Source organism: Amblyomma mixtum, chromosome 2 (genome assembly GCF_055824585.1).
Source record: "Amblyomma mixtum isolate Tamu chromosome 2, ASM5582458v1, whole genome shotgun sequence".
NCBI classification, from domain to species: domain Eukaryota; kingdom Metazoa; phylum Arthropoda; class Arachnida; order Ixodida; family Ixodidae; genus Amblyomma; species Amblyomma mixtum.
Genome location: NC_143013.1, coordinates 161,351,140 through 161,363,319, shown reverse-complemented (window position 1 = coordinate 161,363,319; position 12,180 = coordinate 161,351,140). Strand labels below are relative to the sequence as shown.

The 12,180-nt window shown below is 46.6% G+C and overlaps 1 protein-coding gene and 1 pseudogene across 1 annotated transcript in view; one reads left to right on the top strand and one right to left on the bottom strand.

Moving 5' to 3' along the window:
• LOC149361422 (uncharacterized) overlaps positions 1-12,180 on the top strand; it is a 442,275-nt gene that overhangs the window by 60,786 nt on the left and 369,309 nt on the right. The gene's annotated exons all lie outside the window — the stretch shown is intronic.
• On the bottom strand, positions 2,993-5,346 carry LOC149361426 (uncharacterized; annotated as a pseudogene).

Sequence of the window (12,180 nt, the reverse complement as noted above, 5' to 3'; positions counted from 1 at the left end):
CCCCGAGATGTGTTCACGTGACAGAGCCACTTCCGCCGTTTCGCGGAGACGGATGCGAAGCCAGGGAGCCAGGGTAGCCACGGCACACCACGACCGGTCTGGCGAGGCCTAACGCGTCAGTTTTTACGCATCCGTAGAAGCAAGTTTAGGCGCTTTAGGTATTAGAGGCAGTTAAAACGTCCCTGCTGTGTGGCTCTGTGAGGCGAAATGTCGAAAAGAAGACGAATCATTGCGCTGGGTACGCCATCTGTGTTGCTGTCACATCTAGGCCATCACAACAGCGACTACAGCAGCAGCAGCTCGGACGAGGACGACGGCGCTGTTCACAGGGCAGTGTTTCAAGAACTCTGTAGCGTTCCTCCGTGTGTACCAAAGGTTCAGGATTACATCTGCATAGTGGTGCAACACTACTCCGGAGAAGAGGTAAGAATTTGTGTTCGTGTATGTGCCGATATGTAATGATGAATGAATAGAGCTTGCGTTATATAGCCCCCAGTGGATGGAGCCCTTAGTCCAGGGCCCCATTAGCTGCTGCAATCCGGCTTGCCCGATTGATCAGTCATATGCGGTGATGTTTTACAGTTCCGCAGGAACTTCCGACTGAGACGCCAGGCCTGCTATGACCTCATTGGCAGGTTCGAGAAATCGGACTTCTTTCCATCCGATTGACACCATGGCGGTTCTCCAGCAAAGACGCCAGAGGAGCACATTCTTTCCTTTCTCTGGTGAGCTTCGTTTTAAACACCAAAAAAGTGATACGTTTGGCGGGCACGCGCATAATGCGCGTGATTATATGTAGCACTTCTCTGAACTGCGTGTACGAGTAGTACAGGCGGTTCGTGAATAGAAAACAAGAAAATGTGCAACCTCAGTATTGCTTTCACTTCATACTTGTTTTTTATATCGTTTGTTCCAGTTGAATCTGTATTTAGGCGTGTTTACAGTTTATTTATACGGTACGTTTGCGTTTGAACATTAATCTTTTGTAACTTGTGTAAATTTATTTCACTGATGCAGTTGAAAAGAGTACTGAGGAAAAAAAAATGCTGAAACCTCTTATTAGAACACAGTATGTTTTTATTTGCCATACAAGGTTTGGTTCATGGGATTTAACGTCGAAAACAACTCAGGCTATGAGAGACACCGTTGTGAAGGGCTCCGGCACTGCACAGTACACGGATGCATTGCGTTTCGCCTCCATCGAAATGCGGCCGCCGCAGCCGGGTTTGAACCCGGGTATTCCGACTCAGAGGCTTAGCTCCCCTAAGCACTGAGCCACCGTGGCGGGTATTTGGCATGCGAGGACACGTTAAAAACATCTTATGCAAGACCACGTGTAAGACTGAATACCAGAAGCACGGCTTACTCCAACAGCTTTGTTGTAGTGTCTTCTTTTCTATTTTCTTGTGTGTTCATCTGATAACTGCAAGAATGTTTGATCTAAGCTGGTTTGATAAATTATAATCATTCGTGTTGCAATTTATTTAACAGGTATGCAGCCAACAAGGCATCGATGCGTGAGTGCTCTGCACTGTTCAACATGGCAGAGTCGACCCAGCTAGTGGTCATCAACAGGGTCCTGGATTTCCTGTGCCAGATAGCCCCGAATGTAATTCACTTCTCATCCGACAAGCACGCACTGGCCAAAGATTTCCTGAATGTGAGTGTTTAAATCTCTCTCAGGCTCCTTTTAAGCCTAGAACAACCGATTGACTAGTGCCATGCCCATAATTTTAGGCTTTTTTTTTTCAATCATAAAACATCAAATTAAATGCTGCAATCATTCATGCATTGCATTTTCTAGCTTTTTACTCAAGCTTTAAAGAAAACACTTCTTTAAATGTAAAACTGTAGCCAATAGAAAATGCTCAGAAGCATGAAGTAGTGACCGTTAGGTTTTGCTTACATTTGCACACTGCCTTAAAATGGAGGTATCAGAGTAAAATGAAAAGTACCACATGCTGCTTCTATGTCGGCTGTGTTCTCCCATTGCCACAAGGTTATAGCTCCATGCTTGAGATGTACATTGATCAACTCTGCAGAAGACCTACCTTTTCCCTAGTAACTGTAGCTCTCTCGTCTTTTCCAGCTTGCAGGCTTTCCCAATGTCATTGGGTGCATTGACGGAACATACATCCCAATACGCTGCCCAAGCAACAAGATCAGATCAACCTACATCAATAGACATGATCAAGTCTCGATCACTATGCAAGGCATATGTGATGCAAGAGGGAGATTTCTGGATGTGTTCACCGGGCCACCAAGCAAAGTGCATGATGCTCGAGTTCTGAGGTTGTCTCCAGTGCATGAAGACTTGCCAACAGTGTGTGAAGTGAACAAATTTCACATTCTGGGTGACGCTGCCTATCCCATTAGGGAGCACTTGTTAACGCCTTACAAACACTATGGGCCAATGACAGCAGCCAAAGTTGCCTATAACCAACGCCATGCAGCAACTAGGGTCATTATTGAAAATGCCTTTGGAATGCTTAAGCAAAGGTTTCGGCAGCTCCGTTATGTAGAATTCACAACTGTGGATAAAATAACAAAGTTTGTTATATCATGCTGTGTTCTGCATAACATATGCTTGGATGCTGGAGATTTTGATGTCAATGATTTGCTCACAGATGCTGAAAGAAATGAACGCAGAACTGATGCTACCCTTCACAGCAGGCTCAGCCTAGCAGAGTTAAGGGCAAGTCGACAGCCAGTGTCTGCAAGTGAAAGCGCTCTTCGCAGATTGGGTGAATTGAAGCGAAAGGCTTTAGCCGAGAGTTTCTAAGCTGCTTCCACAGAGACTGCAACCTTTTTTTTGTGAAATTTATTGTACGCTGCAAAAGCATTTCTTAAATAGATGTTTGGCTTTATGAAAAATGGGGTTGAAGTATTGCACATTGCAACAGCGTTTTACAAATAAAGGATGGTAAATGAAGTGTTGCGACCTACTTTTCTGCTAGAGTGCGCAAAAGTGCCATGTGCTCTGAATGAGCTTTTAGCACCTCCCGGTGTCTTCGCTCCTTCCTTTCTTCTCTTTCTTCCTTTTTTTTTCTTTCTCACTGTTCAATTTGTCCATCTGTTCAAAGAACAGCTGCATATGTTGAATTCTCGTATTGCTTGCGCGCATCCTGCGGTCAACCCTTTTCTTCTTTGGTTCTTCGTCGTCCCGAGACTCTGTGCACAGTTTCAATGAGCTGTCTCCCGATGATGTCAGGGGCAGGCTATCGTCGCTCATCTCCAAGCTTTGCAGAACGTCTGTGCTTGTAGACGGTCTAGGCGTTGATTTACTGTGAGATGCTTTTTGTGCCTCACCATGTCCACGCCACGCAGCACTTCCGGCTCAAGACTGTCATCCAGAGCCTTGATGGCATTGAATTCTTCCTCATACTCAACGCGGCAGCGGGAATTGCCTGACGTGTTGTTATGCTTCACTTCATTCCTCTTGCGCTTTGAAATCGTTTTGAACCGCGTTTCACACTGCACGGCAGTGCGGTGTATCCCCAGAACACCGAACATGTCGCATGAAATCTGTTCAAACATTGCATGCTTGCTGCGGAATTTCTTCAGTGGACCCACTTGTCTAGCATAGCGTGCATAGTAATCCAGCAGCAACTTCGTTTGACTTTCATCCCATGCAGCTGCATTGGAGAAGAAACAAGTGAAATAAGCTTGACATCTTTGACTACAAAGTCGCATGTTTTAGTGGCTGTTTAAATGCTTTCAATGTTCGTTACACCTGGACATTTAGCTTCATGCAGACCTTTTTGGTTACGTTGCAAAAGGTGAAACTGTCGAGGTTGTCCGAACAAGCAACAATTATTTTATCCTTATGCTCATCCATGCTTACTATATGAACTTTTTTCTCGCAACAATATTCACTACACCAAGTCAAATGAATGAATGCGTGCTCTTTGCAGGTACGTGCATAAAAATAAGAATGCAGCTGCAGCATTAAAGCCCAACAGTGATAGACAGACAAATTGTTTAAATGCATGCAGGGTAGCCAACTTGGCATTGTCATTTGTGTATGCACTCATTCAGCATTAACATGCATTCTGAAAAGTGAGTTGAGTATCATTTGTGAACTAAAACTAACCAATTAAGAGCACTTTTTCACTCGGCTCCTTTTCTGAGGCCACATCCACAACTTCAGGGGTTGTTCGGTCTTCCTCCCCTGTGCAGAGAAAAATCAATACAACACAAAATACAGAGCGTGATGTGCAGCGACTAGCGAGGTAGGTGCTGAATGCTACACAACTGACACGGGTAATATGAACACTGATTGAATGCATCGATTGCTAGGGCATTTGTGCTGACCACGTGAAAAATCATTTCTCGCGCCAGTCTTATTTTGGTGAAGGCTTATTCCAACAGCACAAATAATTCTGTTACTCATTCCCGGGCAGACGAATTGCACCGAAGTTTTTCTGGAGATGGTAATGCAAGGGATAAACTATGCACAAATATCCTTTGTGAGCCGCTACAAAATGTGCAGAGCACGAGGGAAAGGCAAAAAAAACGTGAAGTTGAAAGCACTCTGTGTTCAGGAAAGAAAAAACCGCGCTAAATTCTACACAAACCACACAGAAAGACGGAAGCACTCATACGTGAGCAAATGTTATTGTCCGAGAGCAGATTGTAGCTATTTCGCGTAGTTTATTTTTTTTATGCGAAGCATATTACTAGAGCTACACTACAGCCCGTCGAGCGCGGCGGTGGAGCTACCATTGACCTTTAGCGTGACAATATGACGTCACAGCAGAGGAGAGATGAGCTGCCGGCTCGCGCGGTCGGCCGCGGCGGTGGAGGCTCCACATCAGAGGCGCGGCGGCTGACCACGTGAAGCTACAGCAGCGGTATAAAGCTGAGCTTGCCTCGCTCTCCGGGCACTTACGAGGCGGCCAGGTGTTGGGATGCCGCCTAGAAGCAGGGCTGATTTGAACGCGAAGCGAAAGCTTCAGCGTGCCACAGAGACCGATGAAGAGCGGGATGAACGTCAACCAAGGAAAGCCATGTATTACCAAGCCTAGCCATCAATATGCTTCGATCTGACTAGGCTTAACCTTAGCTAAGCCTCAGCCATTTTTTTACTTCTCGCGCCAGCATTCACACGTAGTACGAATGCCAATGCGTAGGATATTCGCTATATCATGCGCACTTAGGGCAGAAAGCACAATGCTGCCTTCGGCATCATCGCTGGAAACTTTCACAGCCTTCCAGTAGAACTGTGGCAGGTCCGTTTTCCCCCACACCTGCCGCCATTAAGCGCACGCTGCGAAAAGGCGCCAAACCACGTTGTCCGTACTGAAGACGAATAAGGCTGGACTTACCGTCCACTGTGGCAAACATCACGACTTCGGCCGGTGAAGGGCTTTCGGGGCGTTGAGGGGTTGCCGCGGCATATCCAGAGTGGTACCACGGGACACTCATTTTTTTTTTTGTTTTCGACGCGAGCCGAGACGGAGACAGCTGAGGCAGCGATACAGGTTCAGCGGCGTGGGCAGTGCGGCTGTGTGATTGCTGTCGTTGACACCAGCGGCAGCGGCGGCGCCACTGCGGTGTGGCGGTTCCGGAAGTTACGTCCTTTTTCTGCTTCCTGCGCTTTCGCTCTGAAAACTTGCTGACTATTCGGCTTGACCGGTCTCGCTATGCGCTCGGAGCTAGAGCGGCTCTCACTTTACGAAATCCGAACCGGATCGTGGGAGCGACCAGTCGAAGACACCATTACAAAGCACGGATGCGAGCGCTGTAACCGCGGCGCATCCGGGCGCAGGGAGCGCGCTGTCACGTGGTATTTTTTAAACTCCGCGGGCTTTCGTTTTTCCCGTATAAAAAAGGCCACGCTAAGTCTATCTCGTTGGAAGTGCCTGGGTTGGACGATATTTGTGGAGCTCCACAACTTTCCTATTGACGCCTGAACGTTTCAAGCTATATTTAAGAAAGTTAATTTAATTATCTCGACTAATTATTTAAATAGGAGAAGCGAAAAAATCGTACTGTAACTTTAGATGAACCTTAACAACATCCACGTGATTTCAGTTCTGAGGAACGCTTGGTTTTTTATAAATCTTGGTCCAAGTTAGCTGGGACACCCTGTATATACGGTTTAACGTCCTAAAGCGCCATCGGTTATGATGGATGGCGTATAGTGGCAGTCTCCGGAATAATTTCGACCACTTGGCGTTCTTCACAGTGCACTGACATCGCACAGCACACGGGCGGCTTGCATTTTGCCTCCCTCGAAGCACAGCTGCCTCGACCGGGATTGAACCCGTATCCTCGGGCTCAGCAGACGAGCGCCCTAGCTACTGAGCCGCCGTAGGGGGCATAAGTGGATGGCTTGCGGATGAAAATTCAGGACCGGGATCATGAAGCTTGGAAAATGCGCTTGATTGCTGACGACGCTTTATGCGTTAACCCTCGGCACTTGTTGGCTTAGCAGCTGTCGCATTCGGTTTGAACCCAAACACGCGGAATCGAATCCTGGCTGCACTGGCCACGAAGTGCACAGCCGCCCATAGGCTGTCCGTTGTCCGTGCAGAGTTAAAGAGCCCCATTTGCTGAAATTAATATCAAATTCGCTCGGTGCGTACACCGTATACCAAAATGTATCGTTCCATGCCATCTCTATACCGGCTCTCCTCAGGTCAGCGAATACGTGTCTTGTTGCCATAGTCACGTATCGATCCGCATCATCTTCAGCGGTATTCGTGAAATGATTAATGAAGGCAAAACAATTTAAAGAATTGATAACATTGAAGTATCCGCAACTTCCGGAATTTCTATTAAATTCAACATCAACTATGTTTCTTGCGTAAACATTTCCTGTTAAAGAAAAAGTGCACATATAGCGCTAACTGAAAAAACTGGTCTTCTAAAGAAACTAATTTCTGTTTTTTTTTACTTCAAGAAAATTTCAGTAACCAAAAGAGAAAATCTTCCTATTTGTTGTGTTATTTAACAGTTGTTTTTTACAGTGCAGGTGAACAAATTAGCGCACATGTATGCATGGAATATCGGCTGCGTTGCGGCGGTTCTTAAGCTCTTCCTCGACACCATCATCACCGTTCGGGTGGACCCGAGAATATCTTTATTTCGCTACGAGACATAGCTCACAATAAAACGTACTTACGGTGAAAACAGTGGCACCTCAGCGCTAGCCAGTATCGAAGCGCTCTCAGCTCCGTCATTGAAGTGAAACCGGCTAGGCTTAGCTACGAATACGGCAGCCAGGGAGCAGGCCGAAGCTCGTCGCTCGGCGCGCTCGCGAGCAGCGTCATTGCTGAAAGCTCGGCTCGCTCACAGATTGGCTCAGCAACTTGCGAATTGTACTCGCAAGGCTGGCAAATCGGGCAGCTAGCGGCTGGCAAGGGACAGAACGCAAGTTCGCAGTACAGGTAAACAATTTTTAGCGCACAAATGCTTGGGATACCGGCTGCGTTGAGGCCACGTTAAGGCTTTTCTTGAGCTCGTCCTCGACGCTATCGTCCCCGTACAGCCGGCCAAAACTTAAGCTGGCGTGCGCGACGGCCGCTTTTTCGGCGCTCCTGCGCTTTGTGACGAAGCAAACTTGAGGAACGCTCAATATTAAGCAGGGGTTTAGTATGCTTCTGCTTAAATTTCATATCTTAGCAAGTTTGCGCCGTCATAAGCTTCAGGGGCACGGAAAACGCGGCCGTTACGCACGCCAGCTAAAGATTTGGCCGGCTGTACGTGACACACAGGCTGACAACTTGAATTCCAGTACGTGCTAAAGTAAGGTGCTCGTATTTCTCGGAACAATCTCATCTCGAAAACACAGTTGCTTCTGTCGGCTTCCGTGTGGTCTCTTGCTAGTGAAAGTACGTACAGCCGGCCAAATCTTTTGCTGGCGTGCGCTACGGCCGCATTTGCTGTGCTCCTGCAGCTTGTGTTAAAGCAAACTTATGAAAATATCCAATCTAAGCAAAGGCTCAATAAGCCCGTGTTTAATATTGAGCTTTTCGCAAATTTGCTTCGTCGCAAAGAGCAGGAGCGCAGAAAAAGCGGCCGTCGCGCACGCCAGCTAAAGATTTGGCCGGCTGTACACTCCAACAGGATGCGGCGAGCGCGGGCCGCTGTTGCATATGAGCTAAAGCGTGATGCAAGTATCGTCGTAGTTCCGTAACGCAGTTGATATCAAAGTAATCCACTTGTACGGGTCACATTTAAGCTCTCAGTTTCATGTAGATCTCCGTCGAGCATGCCAGTGTCGCGTAAAGTAATGCATCGCAGCTGCTCTCTGTCCTACCGCTCGCGTCGAATATATCCTTGATATGGACCAGTTTGCGATACGGAGCATTTCTTTGCCTTTTTTGTGGCAATTAAGAGATTTTACCTGCTGTCAATCGAAAATGTGTTCCGTCAACAGCGCCGTCTGCGCCGTCGTCTGCTAGGACATCCGGGTCTGGGTGATGGGATCACAGGATAGCAGCTTCTACAAACGGCATGCCAGTAAAAGTAACTAAAAGCGCTTTGGTATTCGAAATTAATACAAAAATAACATGAAAAAATTTAATTTCATTTCGTTGCGAACACAATTCAAATATTAATAATAAAAAAGTGCATTTGTGGTTTTTTTCAACGACGCAAAACTAGAGAAACCAAGGGCAAAACTGCAGCCATCGGCGCCATGTTTAGCGCCACGGCAGTGCGAGCGACGGGTCACGTTTGTATTATTTGGGTTTTCGTAGCATTGTTTGAGTGCTCGCGCTGCGGACATGTACGAAGAACACAAGTGTGTTTTGGAAACGAACGACGAGAATTTACGCCCTGTCAACTTTGGTGAGTTTGAACGGGTAAAGCCATGAAGAAAGGCAGCGCTACGACTTCTAGCCATCTGGAGAGGCAACAAAGAAGAATGCGCGGTTTTGCTAAGCCTAGATGAGCCGCATGATCGGTGAGTCCCGTCTACGTTTCTTTACTACTGATCTCTATTCACACGCGTTATTAGTGTGCGCCTATATTGGTATGGCAGTGGAGGCAGTCTGCGTGCGGTTGTCTCAGCTATAATGCGTTACCAAAAAAGAACTGGCGTAGAGCCTGCATGGCAACTGTCGCTCCATAGGCTCCCTCTGCGTTTACTCGGGTGCCGTGGTAAATAGGAATTCCTCCAGATATCACAACGGAGTTATGCGGTCGCTAAATAGCGCTGCGAAAAACTACAGATATGTTTGCTACATTCCAATAGCATATATTTGTGCTACGTAGGAGGCGACGATAAGCGAGCAGTGCTACGTTAGGGTGCTCTCGCTAGGCCAGCCAGCTGCGGACAGACAAGGAAGGGAACCGACAACGGTCGAGTTTACTCGCAGCTGGTGCCCATCGGATTGATTTGTGCTACTTAGAAGATGACGATGAGCGGCAGTGCCGTGCGACGGAGCGCTAGGCCAGCTACGAACAGAGTGCTCGGTGTTGGTACTCATCGCGTGTGAAAGGCTGGGGCCTAGTCATTTGTAAATTTTTATCTGTGCTTCCCCATGGAACAGAACTTGAGGGAGTATTATGTCAAAGTTATATCTTTCTTGCGTCTGCCCTGAGGTGTAGGTGTCGATGCTTCCTCGCCTTCAGAGCTTTGAGAACTGTTTGAGATAGAACTGCGCACTTATTTAGGATTTCAAGCTTTTTGCTATATACCTCGTTTGTGCGGCCCGCTTTCAAAAACTTCTTCAAACTAGACCAAAATTCGCACATTTTTAGCCGTAAACGAAAATTGTATTTGCCTCGTACATTTCCTGGTCTTCGGCGTCGGCAGACTGACGTAGGACTTCGCGAAAAACTTGTAGCTCCGTACCTGGTGGCGTTCGGAAAGGGTTTTGGACGTGTAATAAGTGTCTGCGAAGTCACTTCGAAACTTGGGCAGTAGGGACAGGTCGACTGACCATTCAGTCATGTTTACAGGCTCAAGTGAGATGAAATAAGACTTTCGAGCCAGTACAGCCGTAAGGAAGCTATCGCAGGGCGCGCCTAAATCCAGAGAGCAGAGGCGAAACGAGCTTCAGTCATCCTCCAACATGGCTGCTTTCCACAGGTTCTTCTTTTCTCCGATAGGTGGCAGCAATTTTGCATAAGGTCTATAGACCAAAATGTCACTCAGTATTGTAACCTGAAGCGGCAACTGAGTTTGTCCAATGTTTTAGGGGTCCTAAAACATTCGACCATTACAGTTCCCACTCGAGTTATTGATCACTTCACTCTCGCCCTACCATATGCTTGCCGTCCAGGTTGGACAAATTGGTAGAGCGACTACTCCCGTGAAGCGGTGGTTCTGGGTTCGAACCCCGGACCAGGACGAATCTTTAACTACGAAGTTTCTGTGAAAGCTGTATAGCTTTCCTTTGTAGCCATTTGGCTGTGCTCGAGTGGATGTCAATGAGTAATTACTCCTTATTACAGATCTTTTGTAAACGTCAAACTGATTCAGTAGCAACAAATAGTAAAAGGGACAGTATGCTGCTCCCAAAAGCTCGTTAAGCATGCTATAAAATATACGCTGTATTGTTTTAACAGCTGCAAAGAAATAACGGTGATGTTAAATTTCCAGCCCCTATTAGGTAAACATAGCTCGCAATTAACACTGTGGATGGAAAAGAAATATGGACTTCAACCCTAACGATGACCCTCATGCCAGTAAAACAAAAAGTGCCAGTGTTGCCATACTTGAGAGCTTTGCTCCTAAAAGTGCAGTAGAATGCCGCTCAAAGTTGACGAAAAACGCGTCTCATTTTCCGCATGTGCGTTCCACAGTGCTGGTGCCATTTTCACTGGCCATTGACATTCCGTCGCATGATATGCACCCCGCTCCTCGAGTTGATTTTGTTTGTCTTGTGAGCCTGCTGTCAAAATCGGTGCAGGAAAATGCTTCCCCAGTTGATCTGCAGTTAACCTTGTCCTTTGCCAGCTGCTGTCACCCTTTCTCCACAGATGTCCTAATCTCATTTAGCCCTCGGACTGCCACCTACTGATGCATTCATCTTCTTTTGGAATGCACCCAGTTTTTTAGTGTGGTATTGGCTATCTTTCCTCTGTTCATCTCTTCTCAGCCTAACCAGATGTGGTCTTGCTGTTGTTTAAAGGCTTAGAGGCACAAAATTTAAACACTAGGAATTTTAATTTCTTTACCGCCCATAAGCAGATACATTCTAGCAAGTTTCCGTCATCGGTGCTGAGCGGAACATAAGATTTTAAATACTCGCCTAGGAGCCGATTCAACCCTTCTGGGTTGGAACATCATCGAAATCACCTGTTAACACTCACTGTTTGCTGACAATGTGAATAGGAACTGGTGGGATAGTTGGCTGAACCTGTTTGCATTGCACCAGTCTGTCACGCTTGGAAACCCTCTGTGGTCAATCTAGACTTAGTAAAGCAGCACTAACGATGGCCAAGTGTTCAGTGGTGTGAAAGGCTTTCTAACGAGAGACACCAACGAGACTTTGGGCAGTTGACCAGCAAGGTCTTGGCAGATGGCTGGCAAGCGAAAACTTGTCCCCGATGAGACAACAAGCTGAGTAGCCTCACTGTGCTTTATCTGTATGTCGAGCAGAGAGAGTAATGTACCGCACTGCATGTGTTCACGAGCCGACACTGATGAGTAGAGGTCGGATTTTTAGGCACTAAAAGCACGTTTTCGGCGCCATAAATAGACGGCTAAAATTACATTTTAGGTACCTAACGGTGAAAAATAGGCAGTATAAACTTTATCAAAAGTGCACACAGTTCCGCACATCAGCGCGCATTATCTGTCGTAAAATAAAACAAAAACACTGCAGGAATGATTTGGGACCTTAAGCAAGGCGCAATTAGAAGCCGTTTTTTTTAAGGCTGTCGCGCAACTTTTTGTACAATACACATGCTTCAGCAGAGCAAAAGGGACGGTTACCAACCCTTTTAAAACACTTTGGTATACCTCGAAACAAACAATTCGCTTGTCGTGTACAAAAGTAGAAACAATTGAACACCTTAACAGGAGGCCATGTATTTAGAAATTGATAGAAACATTCTCAATTCAAAGCATCTGACAAATGAGTTCAGTCTTCGTTCACACAGGAATTGAACTTATTTATTGCAGGCATACACGATGCTTCAACATTAATAAATATGTTGTCATTTGTGTAAACAGTGTTTTATAGTGTGTGGCTTCACGTGTCTGGAGCCACGCGACTA